This window comes from Panthera uncia, chromosome C2 (assembly GCF_023721935.1).
Source record: "Panthera uncia isolate 11264 chromosome C2, Puncia_PCG_1.0, whole genome shotgun sequence".
Taxonomy (NCBI): domain Eukaryota; kingdom Metazoa; phylum Chordata; class Mammalia; order Carnivora; family Felidae; genus Panthera; species Panthera uncia.
In genome coordinates this window covers 147,235,747-147,255,048 of record NC_064810.1, presented here as the reverse complement: position 1 = coordinate 147,255,048, position 19,302 = coordinate 147,235,747, and positions in this window count along the sequence as shown.

The following is a 19,302-nucleotide window of genomic DNA, read 5'->3' as shown; positions in this document are numbered from 1 at the left end:
CATCTATCATCTATCAATCATCTATCAATCATCTATCATCTATCTATCTATTATCTATCATCTATCAATCATCTATCATCTATCTATCTATCTATCTATCTATCATCTATGAGATGAAAGCACATTTTTACACCGTGTTCCTAAGGAGTGAATAATGAAAGCCACGCTGCCAGTCTCATGTTTTGCAATGAGAGCTTCCTCCGATCTTTCCATGGCTAATTACTGGTTTACCTCATGACTAAGTAGGATCAATTAATACCATTTTCAAAACATGGTACTACCCCTGAATCCTAGATGGCAAGCTGTCTCCATAAAGTACTGGAGAAGCCCAAGGTTGCCAAAATTTCAAATGAAGAACTCCAAAGGTAGATTCTTGGGTTTGATTGTGTTTTTGCTGTAATGTCATTAATAACCAGCTGTTGAGAAGCCTAGCAACGTCATGTTTTACAAAAGTTTTAGTTCCCGAACAAGATCAACAAGAGATTCACTGACTTCATTGAAAGTAACGCCTAAGTGTCTCAGGTGAATTCTTCTATTTTCAGTCTCCATAGAGTCTTACCTCACCCAGAGGTCTGAGTGTTGGGATAATGCTCATGTTACTAGTTCAAGGACATCTTGTTTCATTAGATGTTCAATCAATCTCTTATTCAAAGCAAGAGCTCCACTTATAGGTTTCAAGGGAATTGGGAAAATCATTATTGAAGGCTCTAAGTGGAGTTCTGGCATGTTAGATTTGTGTTCTAGAAAGGTCTTTCTGACTGTGGTGTGGAAAAAGGTTGGGGGGCATAAAGATTAGCAGCAAGGAGACCAGCTTGAGGGGCTGCTGCAATCCTCCACAGAATAGAAGGGTCTAGACAGGGCCAGCGATGGTAGGGTTGCTGAAAAGCCGTGTGTCTGGCCTCATGGATCTCCAATTACAGGGAACATAACTGGCCATGGGCCCTGCTGCAGGGTTCAGAGATCCATGCTTTTGTTGACCCATGTTTCCCATGGACTGCTCTCCACCAACTGTTGAGGGCAGCAGTGATACAAATGCAGGACTCTTCCTGGAGACCCTGAATGCCTCTGATGGCTGATTGTGGCTCAGGAACTCCCCAATGGCTTTGTGGAAACTTCCTTACCCTACAGAAGAGTGTGGGGGACTTCCTTCCTTCCCTTCTCCCTCACTCAAGGCCAGACTGCATCATGGTCCGATGGCTCCCCCAACCTTTCCTGGCTTCCTCCACACTTCCTGCCATAGACAACCCCCCTTCATCAAAGTCCTCGGTGTCAGCTCCTTGAAGAGCCTGGCCTAACACGGGAGGCAATTGCAAAATCACAACATTTTAAAACATTTTATTTTAAATATCTAAGAGATAGAACTGACAAAGCAAGGAAAGAGAAGGACGATTTGAGGATGGCTCCCGTGTTTCTGACCAGCAAGAGGCCGGAGGGTGGGGCCATCTGCAGAGGTAGAGAACTTGCAGGCATCCGGTTTAGAGTGGAGATTTGCCTTATATCTCTGGGGTCTCCGTGCGGACGGGGGAGTCTCTGATGTCGGAATGTCCGCTCTTTGCCTTCCCTTACATCTAAAGTGGGTAAGTGTCGCTGTTCCCGGCTTCTTCCTTTCCTGAGGTGTGAGGCGTGTCATGGCAAGGGGTTTTTTTGTTTGTTTGTTTGTTTAATGTTTTCATTTATTTTTGAGAGAGAGAGAGACAGAGCATGAGCTGGTGAGAGAGAGAGGGAGACACAGAATCCCAAGCAGGCTCCAGGCTCCGAGCTGTCAGCACAGAGCCCCACGCGGGGATCAAACTCACAAACTGTGAGATCATGACCCAAGCCGAAGTCGGACACTTAACCAACTGAGCCACCCAGACACCCCGGGAAAGCACAGGGTTTCAAGTTGTGGGTCAGGCACTTAACCTCCAGCTTTGCTGTTGAGAGAGGCAGCTTTGGTGGCTCTGGAGAGGACAGCATGGGGGCAAACTTTGCTATATGAGCTGGGACATGTTCTTTTTCTTTCTTTTTTTTTTTTAAGTTTCTTTATTTACTCGGGGGGGGGGGATGGGTAGGGGAGGGGCCGAGAGAGAGGGAGAGACTCCCAAGCAGACTCCGCTGTCAGTGCAGACCCTGACGTGGGGTCGGATCCCACGAACCGTGAGATCATGACCTGAGTCAAAATCAAGAGTCCAACTCTTAACAGACTGAGCCACCCAGGCGCCTCTTACGTACTTTTAAAACATTATCTCCCCGTCGGCTTTGACCGTAGACATTGTTATTCCCATTTTAAAGCCGAGGAAAGAGATTCGCAGAGGCTCAGTAACTCAGCAGCGAGTGGCAGAATTGGGCTGGCCACCTTGGCTGGCATCCAAAGACCACACTATTCATGCTACGTTGCCAGGGTCTTAAATGTTTGTCATTCCTCAAACTCCCGCGGGCTGACTGGTGCCGTAGTCCACCTCGAGGGGCCCCAAAGCCACCATGTTGTCCCCTTCCTGCTAATTGCCCCCCTCCCCACCCATCTCTTGCACCTGTGGTTGTCATTCCAGGCTGGCCTTCCCCTGCCGCATTCCGTGCACTAGATCTCTCCCTCCCCATCGGTACCTCCCGTGGCCCTAGAACCTTGCTAAACGGATACATTAGTGCTTCCAAAGGTGCTCGGTACTCCGAAGATTGCCTTTCCAGGACAGCGTTCCCCCTCAGGCTGTTGACGCCTTAAACCCAGCATGTGAGACCTTTGAGTGCAAGGCAGGCTGGAGGGGAGATAAACGGGGAACACAGAGATCCTTTGGTCCCCCCCCTGAAGCGGATCTCAGACACTGCTACTTAGGCAAGAGCATCCGTTTCTTATTAGAGAGAGAGAGAGGAGTTGCTGGAAATGTGACACAAACCTGTTTGTGCTAAGCTCACTCCTGGGGGGATCTGTTAATAGAATCATAAATCTGTGAAGCCCCGGAGCCTGTCATTTCTCTGATCAGGCAACTGAAGCCCAGTGAGGTTAGTCACAATGACATATCCAAAGTGGCAGAGCCGAGGCCAGGAGGAAGGCACAACCCCAGGGCAGGGCCACTCGTGCATGGGCTCCCTCCCCCCCTTCTCTGGCTCGTGTGCACACACGTCCTTGTTGCTTTACCAAAGCCGGAGGGCTAAATCACAGCCACAGCTCGGAGAGGTCAGTTTCTGGGGAAGGCAGGTGCTGAGGTCACAGAGCTGCCTGGTGAATCACTCTGGAAGGTCACCTCAAACACATTCTCCCGTGGTCAGCTCCACGGGGTGCGACATTTGTCAACAGCCGCAGAGAAGCCTGGACAAGCCTTTCTGCATGATGAAACCCCTGTGAAGAGTTGTGACCGTGTTAACCAACCTTTGAGGATCTCTCTGTACTGTGGGTTTCCGCAGGAGATGCAAAGGCCCTTTAGCAACACCGTATAACCCCCAAAGTTGGGGGAATGAAACATGGACCTAAGTAGGGGAAAATGAACCTCTCCACGAAAGCACCATTACTTAGGAAATTAGAAATGACCAGAACTCAGGGCGCCTGGGTGCTCAGTTCACGATCTCACAGTTCGTGAGTTCGAGCCCGGCGTGGGGCTCTGGGCTGACAGCTCAGAGCCTGGAGCCTGCTTCAGATTCTGTGTCTCCCTCTCTCTGCCCCTCCCCTGCTCATGCTCTGTCTCTGTCTCAAAAATAAATAAAACATAAAAAAAAAAAAAAAAGAAGTGGCCAGAATTGACTCAAAAAGTAGAAAACTTGGGGGTGCCTGAATGGCTCAGTCGGTCAAGCATCCGACTTCGGCTCAGGTCACGTCTCATGATTGGGTTTCTGGGTTCGAGCCCTGTGTTGGGCTCTGTGCTTCAGATTCTGTGTCTCCCTCTCTCTCTGCCCCTCCCCCACTCACGCTTTCTGTCTCTCAAAAATGAATAAACATTAAAAAAATTGTTTTTCAAGTAGAAAACGTATACAGATCAATAATTATAAAAGTCTCTGAGAAATTATCCAAGAATTGCTTGAAAGAAAACCTACCATTTCCTGATAGGAAATGATTAAATAATTAAACAAAAAAAAAAACTTTCACCAAATACACAATTCCTTTGCTATGTAAATTATTCTAGAACTTAAAAATGTGAAAAGACCCTCTGATTCACTTCACAAGGCAAGCATAGCCCCGATACTAACCTATGACAATTGCCGTTCAAAAAAGGAAATCGTAGACCAAATCTCCTTTATCACACAGATAGAACAATTCTAAACAAAGAGGTTACTACTCAAAAGTATCATGAAAAGAATACACATCAAGGGTTCCGGGACTGTAAGAATGCTTTGAAATCAGGTAAACTATATGTAGAATTCATCACATGGGCAGACCACAGAGCATTCATGGAGTTGACATTTATTTCTGACGTTTAAATGGGAGTAGAATGATATTTACCTGAAGCGCTGGTTAGTCCCAGATTTTGCTACCAGATCTTCCTTTCTCCTCCCTTTCCTATCCTGGGTCCTTCTGTCACTCTACAGACTGTACCTCCTGGACTCCTGGGGACTCTGCTTTCGGATTGTGTTTAGTCATTGGGTGTCCACGGAAGACTGGACGACAGAGAGGAAAAGAGAGGTTAGAGTAATATTCTCTGCATTCCTGTCCACCTCCCTGTGGTTCTGGGAGTCGCTGTATTGCCCCCAACCCCAGTGACATTTTCCTCTGCCCTGTCACGTTAGGCCTAGAGAAAGTAATGTATGCTGGTTCCCAGGTACCTGATCATCTGTCTTCGGTGGTTCCTTCAACCCAGCCTATACCTCCACGCTGAGTTTCCTCATTCGCTTCCATTCAGTTCATTTTTCAGTGTCCCATCTTCTTGTCACCAGGATCTTGACCAACACGTGTAGCAGAGTGGATAAAATTTATGACAAACCAATAAGCAGCAGCACGTTTATTGGTGTGATTCCATTATTTGATCACGTAATAACGTGGGAAAAAAACTGAATTGTCCTCTTAGATACTTTTGGGGTCAGTGAGAAAATTGAAGTTGAAAGGGCAAATTCGAGAAATTAGTAATTGCAAATTCGAGAAATTAGTAATAATAACGAACATGTAATATTATTACTTCAATAATAAAGTACAGCATTTCAAAATTCAGGGAAGACGGCCAAAGCTGATATCATAGGAAACATAAAGCTGTAGACATATATATTAGAAACTGTAAGTGAAAACATTTTTAAATAGCCATTCAGGAACTGAGGGGAAAAAAAGCAAAGGTAACAAATGGAAAGCAGAAATTAATAAATTACAAAGCAGGAGAAGGAATCAATACATTTAAAAATCTGTTTCTTTGACAAAACCAATTATATTAGAAATAAATATGGGGCGCCTGGGTGGCTCAGTCGGTTGAGCGTCCGGCTTCGGCTCAGGTCACGATCTCGTAGTCTGTGGGTTCGAGCCCTGCGTCAGGCTCTGTGCTGACAGCTTAGAGCCTGGGGCCTGCTTCGGATTCTGTCTCCCTTTCTCTCTGCCCCTCCCCTGTTCACACTCTGTCTCTCTCAAAAATAAATAAACATTAAAAGAAAAAAAAGAAAGGAAGAAAGCTATTCTATTCCTGAAGCCAAGACTACACTGTATGTTGACTGAATTGAAAATTAATCAATCAATTGATTAATTTAAAAGATAAATAAATAAAGTTAAAAATTAGAAAGGAGAATTTAACAAGGGGTACAGAGGGTATTAAAAAGTTTCAGGGAACGGTTGGCAAATGTAGGTGCCAATCATTGAAACCTGGAAGAAATGATTCATTAGTAAGTGTAGAAATCACCAAAATTTACCCTAGAACAGATAAGAATTCTAAACAGACCAATAATCAGAGAGGAAATTGAGACTGCCATATCCCCTAATCACCAGGCCCAGGTGGTTCCTCAGGTAAATACATTCAAATGTTCAGGAAAGAGAAAACCAACGCTTAAATTGTCTCTGAGCACAGCAAGAGAAGTGCTTTCACGGGAGGCCAGAATAACATGGGTCCTGGAATCAGAGACAGCACAAGGAAGACACCCAAGTTCGTTTATGAATGTCGACGGCAAACGTTGTAATAAAAATTAGCAACCAGTACGGAGCAGTAATTAGCAAAATTATGGCTTTTTACAATTTATTTAAATCCAAGTTAGCTAACATACAGTGTAATAACGGTTTCAGGAATAGAACTGAGTGATTCATCACTTGCACGTAATACCCGGTGCTCATCCCAACAAGTGCCCTCCTTAATGCCCATCCCCCGCTTAGCCCATCCCCCCACCCAGCTCCCCTCCAGCAATCCTCAGTTTGGGTTAAATAATGGATGGGGGAGGGGAGGCAGGGACCCAGAAAAATCAACAGAAAAACTGTTAGCGATAATAAGAAAATTCAGTAGAGTAGTTAGAAAATATATAGTCATTAGCCTTTCTATTCACAAACAATGACTGATAATATTTTTTAAAAAAAAGGCTCGTTCAAAAGAACAGCACAGATGATGAGATATCTTAGTGGTAAAAATTCCGCAGAACACTAGGGTTCAGGTCGTCCGGTTTGGTGCCCTCGCACAGAGCGTCACACAGAAAAGCAACATCTTTTTCCCCCTCGCTCATCTGCAGACTGAGTCATCCACCCCCCTGGTTTGCCAGGGACTTTTGTAGTTTCACAAGCCACCCTTCCCTAAAACCCTTCCCTGATTTTGGAAATGGGTGCAAAGGTTGGAGGAAAAATACAAAATCCATACGGCAGCCCCCCAAACGGAGACTGACGGCAGCACCCTATTTAGTGTCAGGGAGATACACCCTGGGGACGCCTGGGTGGCTCAGTTAGTTAAGCGTTGCACTTGGGCTCAGGTCGTGGTCTTGTGGTTCATGAGTTCGAGCCCCACATTGGGCTCTCTGCTGTTAGCACAGAGCCCGCTTCAGATCCTCTGTGTCGTCCCCCCCTCTCTCTGCCCCTCCCCTGCTTGTGCTCTCTCTCTCTCCAAAATAAATAAATATTTTAAAAAAAAGGATACACCTTTCCATAGTTGCTCTTGGTAGTTTCTCCCGACTGCTGGTGTTGACAGCCATGATTTGCTGTTTAATTTGATTTATTGTTGCATTTCTCCCAGGGGAAGGGACTTCAGTGTGCAATTCAGGTGCACTGCAGGTGTAAGCATTCAGTTTGTCTTTAATTTGCCTGTGGGTTAACTCTCTGGGATTGGATTGTGATAGAGCTAGGTTTCTTTTAAACAACTTTATGGAGATATAATTTACCTACCATAAAATTGACCTGTTTAAAATGTGCAATTCAGTGCTTTTTGGTATATTTATAGAATTGTGCAGCCATCGCCACAATCTAATTTGGGAACACTATCATCACGCCAGAGAAAACCCTTACTCATTAGCGGTCACTCTTCCCCCCCACCCCCCTGCACCATAGGCAACCGTGCATCTACTTCTTGTCTCCATGAATTTGCCTGTTTTGAGACTTCACATAAACACGATCGCACACTGTGTGACTTTCGCGATTGCCTTCGTTCACTTCGCATGCTGTTTTCAGAGTTCATCCATTTTCTAGCGTTTATCGATATTTCTTATACTGAATAATATATCCCATTGTATGGACATACCACATTTTATTTCACCGTTCGTTAGTTGATGGACATTTGAGTTGTTTCCACTTTTTGGTTGTTGTGAATAACGTTGCCCTGAATGCTGCTATTTGGGTGCAAGTTTTTGTGTGGACGTGTATTTTCATTTCTCTTGGGTGTACACCTATGAGGGGAATTACTGGGATTTTTACCTCTGGCTGGGAATGCCAGAATGTTTTTTGAAGTAGCTGTAACATTTTACGTCCCCATCAGTAAGTATGGGGGCTTCAATTTCTCCCCATCCTTGCCAACACGTGTTATTTGTTGACTTTTTGATTACAGCTGTCCCAGTGGATGAGGTGGTATCTAACTGTGTTTTGATTTGCATTTCCCTGATGGCTATGAAGCTGAGCGTCTTTTCGTGGGTTTATTACCCATTTGTATATCTTTGCAGAAATGTCTATCTAGATCCTTTTCCTATTGTACAGTTGGCGTATTTGTCTTTTTGTTGCTGAATTGTAAACGTTCTTTATCTGTTTGGGATACAAATATCTTATCATATGTATGACTTGCAAATATTTTTTCTCAGTCCGTGGGTTGTCTTTTTTTATTTTCTTGATGGCATCCTTTGAACAAAGTTTTTAATATTGGCGAAATCTGATGTATCTTTTGTTTTGTTGCTTTGCGATTTTGGTGTCATACTTACTAAACCATGGTCTAACTCAGGTCTTGAAGATTTCCTCCTAATTTTTCTTAGGAGAGCTTTATAGTTTAACTCTTATATTTAGGTCTATGATACATTTTGAGTTAATTTGGTGTATTGTGTGAGATAGAAGCTCCAATTTCATGTTTTGCAAGTGGATTCCAGTTGTCCCAGCACCATTCGTAGAAAAGACTATTCTTTCCCCGTTGAATTGTCTTGGCACTCATATTTGAAATCCATTGACTATAAACATAAGGTTTATTTATAGACCCTCAATTCTATTCCGTTGATTTATATGTCTATTCCTATACCAGTACCAATATGTCTTAATTACTATAGCTTTGTGGTAAGTTCTGAAATCTAAGTGTGTGAGGTCTGCAACTTGGTTCTTTCTGCTCAAGATTGTTTCAGTTGTTATGAATCCATTGCATATAAATCCATTACATATAAACTTTAGGATTTTCTCGTCAATTCCTGCAAATAAGTCATCCGATATTTTGATAGGGATTACATTAAATCTGCAGATCGATTTGGGGAGTATTGCCATGGTAGCAATATTAAGTCTTTTGACCCATGAATATGGGTGCATTTACATCTTTAATGTCTTTCGACAATGTTTTACAGCTTTCAGTGGACAAACTTTGCATTTGTTTTATTAAATTTAAACCAAAGTATTTTATTCATTTTGATGCTACTACAAATAAAATTGTACTCTTTTTTAAAAAAATTTTAGGGGCGCCTGGGTGGCTCAGTCGGTTAAGCATCCGACTTTGCCTTGGGTCATGATCTCACGGTTGGTGGGTTCGAGCCCCATGTCAGGCTCTGTGCTGACAGCTCAGAGCCTGGAGCTTGCTTCAGATTCTGTGTCTCCTTCTCTCTCTTCCCTTCCCCCCACTTGTGCTCTCTCTCTCTCTCCTTCAAAAAGTAAATAAACATTAAAAAAAATGTTTTAATAAAAAAATTTTAATGTTTATTTATTTTTGAAGGAGAGAGAGAGAGAGAGAGAGATACAGAGCGCAAGCAGGGGAAGGGACCCACGAACCCTGAGATCATGACCTGAGCCGAAACCAAAGCCGGACGCTTAACTCACTAAGCCCCCAGGTGTCCCCAAATAAAATTGTATTCTTAATTTCTTAATTTCGTTTTCAGATTTTTTTTATTGCAAGTGTATACCAATACAATTGATTTTTGTACATTGATCTTGTATCCTGCAATCTTGTTAAACTTATTTATTAATACTAGTAATGTTTCTTTTTTTTAAATGGATTCCTTCCGATTTTCTAAATACAACATGATGTCATCTACAAATGGAAATGGCTTATTCCTTTCAAATGTAGATACTATTTATTTCATTATTTTGCCTAATTGCCCAGCCGGTACTTCCAGTGTGATGTTGAATTGCAGCAGGAAGAGTGGACATCCTTGCCTTGTTTCTGATCTTAAGGGGAGATCATTCAGTCTTTTACCGTTACATATAATGTTAGTTGTGAGGTTTTATTTTTTTAATTAAAAAAAAATTTTGTAATGTTTGTTTATTTTTGAGAGAGCGAGCGCGCGGTGGGGGGGGGAGGGGTGCAGAGAGGAAAAGGGAGACATAGAACCCGAAGCAGGTTCCACAGAGCCTGTTTCAGCACAGAGCCCAATGCGGGGCTCAAACTCACAAACTGCGAGATCATGACCTGATCTGAAGTCGGACGCTTCACCGACTGAGCCAGTTTGTAGTTTGCTGAGTGCTTTAAAAAAAAAAATTTTTTTTTTAAATTTTTAAATCACGAAGTGGTATTGGATTTTGTCAAATGCTTTTTTCTGTATTTATTGAAATTATCATATGGTTTTTGTTCTTCGTTCTGTTAGTGTATGCTTAATTGATTACATAGTTTGATTTTTGGATATTAAAACAACTTTGTATTCCTGAGGTAAATTCCACTTGGTCACATTTGCATGCTGCTGGATTCTGTTCTGCTAATTTTTTGAGAAGGTTTCATGTATTTTTATGAAGGATATTGGTCTGTAGGTCTATTTTCTTATGGCGTCTTTGCTTGGTTTTGGGGTTGATGGAATACTGTCCCATAGCATGACTTGGGAAGTATTCTCTCCACTTATTTTTTTTTTGGAAGAGTTTGTGAAACATTGGTATTAATTCTTTTTCAAATATTTGGTAGAATTCACCAGTAAAACAACCTGGATCTGGGCCTTTTTTGTGGAAAAATTTTAAATTAGTAATACGGTCTCTTTACTTAATGTACATCTACTCAGATTTCATGTTTCTTCTTGAGTCAGTTTTGGTAGTTTGTGTCTTTCTAGGAATTTGTCCAATGTTGCAAGCTTTGGTTAATCTACAGAGTTACGAAAGTTTTGATTTTAACTTTTTTTTTTTTTTTTTTTGCCATTGGTGTAATCATTTTCTGAGGATCAGATTTACTATGGAAGTCCTTACTCAGGCAGCCTGGAAGTCTCACTTTAATTTTTAACATTGTGAGTAGTATGTATGGCTATGTTTTCTAAGAGTTCAGATAATAAAATGGGGACAATTACAGTATAAATGCCAGTATAACTCAGATATCATCTGAAAAGAAGGATAGTTGACCGTGTAGTTTTAATGATAGATGTATAGACACATCTATCTGGATTAGGGAGGTAAAAAAAAAATCTAAACATAGCATACTACCCAATATGTAGAAAGAATTTTGGACTGGGCTTGGTGGAGAAGGGGATGTGAAAACACAAATGGAGACTGAATCTCCCAAGTATGGGATAAGACGGACAAGTGCTTCGAAACTCATCCAGTGTTTCTTCATCTCCAAACAATGCAATAAAGCCTCCTTGAAAAAGACACCTACTGAATTGACTTGGGCATCCCACACAAACCAAAATGCATTATCATGCTGCTCCCTTGTGTGCTTGATGAAATTGAATGAAGTTTCATTTCTTGGTTTGGAGACTGCAGTGAACATGCCCTCTAGGTGAACCAAAGGGGCATTTTTTAAACTGAAGCATAGCTGACCCACAATACCACGTTCGTTTGGGTGTATGACAGTGATTTGAGAGCTCTATACATTATGTTATGCTCACAAGTATAACTACCGTCTGTCACCATACAACGCTCTTACAGTACCCTTGACTGTATTCCTTATGCTGTACCTTGACTTATTCATTCTATACCTGGAAGTCTGTTCCTCCCACAACCCCTCACCCATTTTGCCCATCCCACAGGCAGACCGAGCCTACAGAGCAGAGAACTGAAATGAGATCCATTAAGAAAGGAGGCACTTCAAGAAATGTCAGTAGTTACACTCTTGCTTAATTATACAAAACTCTCAGATGGGTCCCACAAAGAAAACCGAGCTATATGCTATCTTTGAGAAATGTATGTAAAAAACCATGTACAAGAAAGAGGTTGAAATTAAAAGAATGCGCACATCTATGCCGTCCAAGTGCAAATGAAAAAATCAGGGTTCATATCGCTGAGCTCAGAAAACATATGATTGTAGATTAAAATACACTAAAAAGGACCAATAAGATAATTTAATCATGCAAGACACAGTCAAGGTAAGATACATATAGTATCTAGGTATGTGTTTGTCTATCTGTCCTCTCCACAGTGGAAAAAATTTAGTGTCTCCTAGTCTTTGAAGGATTAGACAAGTCATTCATTGTGATAGAGAGGACTTGAATAATAAATCAATAAAGTTTATTTAAAAAGTATCCAAGAAGGCCTCCTGGGTGACTCGGTTAAGCGTCTGGCTTCGGCTCAAGTCATGATCTCCCAGTTCATGGGTTTGAGCCCCACGTCAGGCTCTGTGCTGACAGCTGGGAGCCTGGAGCCCACTTTGAGTTCTGTGTCTCTCCCTCTCTCTGCCCCTCCCCTGCCTCTTCTCACATTCTCTCTCTCTCTCTCTCTCTCTCTCAGAAATAAATAAACATTATAAAAATTAAAAAGTATCCAGGGAACTTTGTGTTCTTTCAATAGAAAATATATATTGTTTTCTATTACCTGTAAAGAATACATACACACACACATACACACACACAGACACACACACACACACGCAATATTCCATACTCTTTGTTCACAATATCATGAAAGTTGAAAACAAAAACAAAAAAACCTCTAACACTTGGGAATTAAAAAAATGCTTTCCTAAATAACTATCAAGTTGGAGAGAAAATCAAGAGTAATTATATAATGTTACAACACTTGTGGACTGGGTCCTGAAGCTTTGCCGAATGGGAAATCAATAGCCTTAAATTCTGTCATTAATAAACAGAATTAAAATAAACAAGTTCCTGATTCCATTCAATAAGTTATATAAAGAACATCAAATGGAGAAAAGAAATTAATGATGATAAAATGCAGAAATTAATTAATTAGTAAGCAGAAAAGCAGAACTGATAAATACCTCTGAAAGCTGCTTCTTAAAAAAAAGAAAAACAATAACATAGAAAATATTCCGACCACAAAGGCTGAAGACAGAAAACACAAATTCACGAAGTTACAAATTAATAAAGACGTGCCCCAAATGGTGTTTGACACAATGATTCTAAAGCTGGCTAGGACGACCTGTGGTTCTAAATTTGCTTGGCGATCTAGTTCATTCATCTTACTGCAGGATTCTTTTTTCCACCATGTAAATATATCATAGTGTGTTTGTATGTTCTTCTATTGGTAGACATGTTGGTTGCTTTCTGTTTTTTGGCTACAAGTAACACTACAATGAACAGTGTCATATGCAGACCTTACGCATATACGTGAGAGTTCTGCTAAAGCAGTAATTCTAAGAGTGTGGTCTCGGGAACAAGCAGCAACAGTATCATGTAAGAAATAGTTAGCAGTGCAAATTCTCAGGTCCTGCTCCAGACCTACAACATCAGGAACTCTAAGGTTGGGTCCCAGCAATTGGTGTTTTTTTTTTTTTTTTTTAATTTTTTTTTTCAACTTTTTAAATTTATTTTTGGGACAGAGAGAGAGACAGAGCATGAACGGGGGAGGGGCAGAGAGAGAGGGAGACACAGACTCGGAAACAGGCTCCAGGCTCTGAGCTGTCAGCCCAGAGCCTGACGCGGGGCTCGAACTCACGGACCGCGAGATCGTGACCTGGCTGAAGTTGGACGCTTAACCGACTGCGCCACCCAGGCGCCGCAATTGGTGTTTTAATAAGCCTTTCAGCTGATTCTGATGGATGATCTAGTTTGGGAAGCACAGCTTTAGAAGCAGAATCCCTGGGTTGTGTAAGTGCATCTTTTTCTTTTATTTTGGAAAGAGAGCGTGAGAGGGGAGGGGCAGAGGGAGAGAGAGGGAGAGGGAGAGAGAGAGAATCCCAAGCAGGCTCCACACCTGGCACAGAGTCCGAGGTGGGGCTTGATCCCATGACCCCGGGATTGTGACCTGAGCTAAAAATCAAGAGTGGGACGCTTAACTGACTGAGCCAGACACCCTGGTAAGCACACCTTTCTAAAAAAATATATATAGGATATGACCAATATGCTCTCCTAAGGGTTCTGCCAATTTATACTTTCTTTATTGGTGTGAAAAATTTTCGCTGTATATAGTCTTGCAATCACTTGGTATTATAAACCTTTTTAAATGTCAAACGGATAAACATTTGTCAATGTCAAATGTCAAACGTGAAATAGTCCTTGTTTTAGTGTGCATTTCTTTAGTAACTAGTGAAGTTAAGCACTTTATCCTCGGCTTCTTGACCATTCAGTTTTCTTCTTCTGTGAATTGCTTGCTCATATCGTTTGTTTTCCTGTTGTGTAGACGATCTGTTTCTAAATGACAGGCGGAAGTTCTTTCCACATGTCAGGCATGTGTACTGTAAGTATCTTTTCCCTGTCTGTAGCTTATCTCTTCACTTAAATTATAGTGATTGTAATTGTATCATACAAAAGTTTACCTTTTATGCGGTAATAAAATTCATTGCCCTTTTTTCCCATTTTCCCCCTAGTTTGTGTTCATGTGGTATTTTTGGGGGGTGGGGGTCGAATCTTGTAGAATATAGCCTCCTTGACTATAAAGGTCTTTTTTCCTACTTTTCTCATAAGGTGGGGACAACCCGAGCAAAGGTTAATAAACACTTACTATGAATATACTGTCTACTTCTGACTGAGATCTTGGCCATAATCCACTGGCCTCCTGTGTGCTTCTCCACGAAGCAAGAAAAGTTCTCTTCTTTTTGTATGTTTATGTTCCATTCTATCTCTGCTGTCTCCACTTTGCTTCTAGTCCCACCTTTCCACGTCCAGGTGGAGGCTGCAAATCCCAGACGCTAACTGCGTATGTGATGGCTGAAGTGATGGTGGTGGTGAGAAGTCCATTGTGGAAATGATGTGATCAGCCCTGAGAGGTGTAATCCCCACCAGAGAACCACCATTGGCCATATGGAGAACAGAAAGTGATAGAGTTCCACACAGAGCGTTGTAGTTTTTCATGTGGTACGTTATTTAGAACACAGGTAACAAGTCGGATAGGGCAGTGCGTGACAGATTCCCTAAAATTGGAAAATGCGATGGCTGGTGTTGATATGAACTTGTCCTTCAGACAGAGATTTGGAAAGACCTTTGAGAGAAATCAAAGAGGTCTATTCAGCCCCATCTAGTTTGGATCTACTCTGAGGATAAGAGAGCAGAATACCGATTTGTGGGCTTTTGGAAAAAATACTGAAGAATGAGAGAATGGAATTGTATCTAGAATGTTCAGAGGAGGAGCTCCCCTCCGAAAACGATCTATTATAGGATCCAGAAGAAAAAAGAAGAAATTACTTAGCATACTTAATGGAGTGCTAAGTACAGAGTCTAGAACTCAGTAGCATAAAGTTATAAAGAGAACAGTCTAAGGTGGTAAAGCCACTGGAAGAGAAAAAAAGAAACAAAATAAAAGAGAAATGGACGTTAAGGTTCGCATGAAAGCCAAAATCTAAGTACCACTATATGTATAAGATCAATATAGACATAAATACAAAGATTATTCAATATCCTTAAGAATGTATAGAAATCCGGGGCGCTTGGGTGGCTCAGTCAGTTGGGCGTCTGACTTCGGCTCAGGTCATGATCTCACAGCTTGTGGGTTCAAGCCCCACGTCGGGCTCCAGGCTGACAGCTCAGAGCCTGGAGCCTGCTTCCGATTCTGTGTCTCCCTCTCTCTCTGCCCCTCCCCCACTCGCACTCTGTTTCTCTCTCTTTCTCTCTCTCAAAAATAAACATTAAAAAAAAAAGAATGTAGGGGCGCCTGGGTGGCTCAGTTGGTTAAGCGTCCGACTTCGGCTCAGGTCATGATCTCGCGGTCCGCGGGTTTGAGCCCTGCGTTGGGCTCTGGGCTGATGGCTCAGAGCCTGGAGCCTGCTTCCGATTCTGTGTTTCCCTCTCTCTCTGCCCCTCCCCCGTTCATGCTGTGTCTCTCTCTGTCTGAAAAATAAATAAACGTTAAAAAAAAAAAGAATGTATAAAAATGCTATAACAGGTCATGCAGAACAACAGCAACGAAAAACCCAGCAGAGCTCATTCTTTTAGTGCTCAGGGTCAGAAAATTCTGGAGCACCAGGTGTAAGGCTTTGAAAAAAAGTGATCCGTGAATTTCATACCCGTGCAAAGTGCGTCTGGTGTGCAAAAGCACGTGACTTGACGAGATAAAGGGATCCTTCCAAATAGATCCAATCCAAGTATTCTTCTTGTAGAAACTATTATTTCAACTCAACAAGATGAAAAAGTGAGAGCTCCGCGTAAAACTAGAGGAAGCTAAATAATTGATGGGCACAAATTATAAAACTGAATGTCAATGGAGCTTTTGCAGAATGAAAAGTCAAGTGCCGTGCAGAGTAAGCACTCCTGGCAAGAGGGTGTGAGGCTTAGAGACCACGGACATTTTCTTTTTACTTCTTTGAGAGAAGTACATCTAACATTTTCAAAAGCATATGGTACAAATAACTTTAAAAAGATTACCGTCCTGATTTATGCAAAACCTTCCCAATTCTGTAAGATGAAGGTGAATAGACCTAATAGAAAATTTCTCAAAAATGAAAAGATGAGTCAGAAAAGGAAGATTAGGAATATAATTAAAAATGCAAAATAAGAGGCACCTGGGTGGCTCAGTTGGTTGAACGTCTGACTCTTGGCTTTGGCTCAGGTCGTGGTCTCACAGTTATGAGTTCGAGCCCCACATCGGGCTCTGTGCTGACAGGGCAGAGCCTGCTTGGGATTCTCTCTCTTCCTCTCTCTCTGCCCCTCCCCTGCACTCTCTCTCTCTCCTCTCTCGAAATAAATAAATCAACTTTAAAAAATGCAAAACAAAAAACCAAATTGATATTTTTATTTTAACCTACCCAAACGAAAAGGGCTAAAAAAAGAAAACGATACTATCTAGCCTTAGCAAGGGTAAGAGGAAATGTACAAGGCTTACGCAATGTTTATAGAAATGTAAATTGGAATGATTTTCCTGGAGGGCAATTTGGGGACAGACGTCCAATGCCTTACAAGTATGCATACTCTTTGACTCAATAATTCCACTTCTAGGAATTATTCCTTGTGCTTTGCCTTCATGGCACTTGCCTCTTTTAAAAATCAATTGTTAATTATATATTTATTTGTGTGATTATATGATTAGCGGTTAGTTGCATAAAAGCAGAGATTAGTCTGTTTGTGCTTATGACACCCTAGCACTCAGCATATCCTTGAAAGAATGAGCAAGAAAACATTTTTTTTGAGAAAATACACACATACATGCACATGTTGTAAAACAACTTTCAGCGGATTAGGGCCCAGGCAGCGTCACGCAGGAGCTGGCTCACCCCAGTTACTCTGAATCTTGATTGTAGTGATAGTTGCACAACGGTAGACGTGTGTTACAATTCACGAAACTGTTAATTTCATGGCGTGTCAAGTTTTGTAAGTTTACTTATTTATTTTGAGAGAGAGAGAAAGTGCGAGTCGGCGAGGGGCAGAGAGTAAGAATCCCAAGCAGGCTCCGGAGTGTCAAAGCTTTTTAAAAAAATAATAAAGAAGAGAAAAGTATTATATACTTAAAATTCATCAGTTATTTTACTACATTTTATTATTTTTGCTGTTCTTGCAGTTATGTCTATTGTAGCTTACGTCGAAAATACTCTAGAAGCGTGTGTTCATGCGTATCTCTCCCCAACTCCGAGTGGAGCGATATCACCATGGTATCCTGAAACGGGCTGCCATGGGGCGAGCAAGGACATCACAGAAATTGACAAATGCAACAAATCAGGGTTTTTCTCCTTGGAGAGCGGTCGTTAAAAGCTTACCAGCTCACCCCTCGTTAGGAGCCCAGGCTTTCTAAGCAGATGTTCCTTGAGTATTTGGAGCTTGGACCCTGCTTGACAGGAAGGGGACGGGAGGGCAGGTGGGCAGAGCACCTCCACCTGCTTCTCTGTTTGTACCCGTGAATATATGAGGGGAGGAGAGTTGCTGTCGGGGGAGATGTGACAGAGGCCTGGCGTCTTCCCTTTTCAGGCAAAGGTATTAAAATCTGTTGAGGACGGGGATCACTCTGCGGAGGCCACCTGCTATGAGAGAGTGCAATACCCCTGCGTGAGCACAGCTAACTCACCCTTTCCCAGCTGTTGAGTGTTGGCTGCTAAGGTCTCACAGCTGTCCCCTTCTTCAGAGGATTGCCCTGGGCTGACCAGAAGTTGCCTTGCCTAGAAGGTTATGCTCCCCACTCCTTCCCTGGGGTCAGCCCATAGCCGGTAGGCATCTGGCATGAGGTATAAAAGGCTGGACCCCTTTACCCCCAAGTGGGATAACTCAGTGGTACTATCCCTGCTCCAGAACTCCCTGTGGGATCAGGCGGAGACGGACTCGGCCGAGGCTACACCCTTGCTTAGCCCCTCCCCTGCCAGCTGCTGCTTCCTTCCCTTCTCCTAAGAGTGCTCCTCCATGAATCAATTGGCCAAGAACCCCCGATTTCAGGCTCCGTTTCTGGTTATCCTGACCTCAGATAGAGGCAGAGAGAGATTTTATCGGGAGGGCAGGTGACGACTTGCTCAGAGTCAGGGCATGTGTTGGCTTCTAGGTCTGCTCTGGTAATCCCAACATGGTCATTCTGGTGGGGCCTTGCTCTCAGGAAGCAGCCGTGTGAAGGAACCTAAGATCTGAAATTTGAAAGACCAGGTCACTTCCATCGCGGAGTACCCTTAATCTGAACAAAACCCTGAGGCGGGAGCATGCTTCCCACCCTGGAAAACTGGGCAGAGACCCAGAAGGTAGGCTCAGCAGGACTAGGATATCTGTGGGTTCCCTGGCATCAGTCAGCAGTGACAATATGCCTCAGGATTTATGGGGACTAGTGGAGGTCGGGTACAGAGACACCCAGAACTGGTGGCCAAGTTGGGATCTTGTCTCTGGACAGTGTCGGACTGTTAACAAGCCGTGGATGGGGCCCCCGGCATCACCAGGAGGCGAGGAGACAATACTGGGAGGAAGCTACAATAGTGTTGATGTGTGCACATTAAAAACAAAAAAGAAAAAGAAAAAGAAAAAAGACTTCCATGCTTGCATGGGGGCCCAGTGGAGTTTCTGCTTCATGGAGTGAGAGGCACCAGGAATGAAGGAGGAGCCCCTAAGGAGTTTTGCACCCGCTCATCAACAAATATTATCAAGCCAAGCGCGTGTCAGGCGCTATTCCACATTATCGTCCGTTATGTTCCTTGGCCAGAGGCTCTGTGACAGCAGGTAGCCTGCAGCAGGTTTCCTGGGGAGCCTTCTTAGAAATAGCATCAGTAGAGGAGTTAAGGAGGCAGGAGTGGACAGAGGGAGGTGAACCGTGATGCAGCCAGTTCCACGGGGGGCTCTGTAATTAGAATGGACCTTTGGAGTCATTCCAAGCTGGGGCAAGGGGGTTGGGCCTCGGTACTCCCCAAGCCTACAAGTCACTGGGGTGGGCTACTCTGTGGAGGAGACGTAACCTTGGAAGAGGCACCCCTTTGGCTGAAGGTTATTCCTGAAGAAGGGCTGATCTGTGAGCCAGCACTCCAACTCCCAGCAGATTGGCTAATGAGAACCTTGGCCTTGAACTTGTGGTTTGGGCAGCAG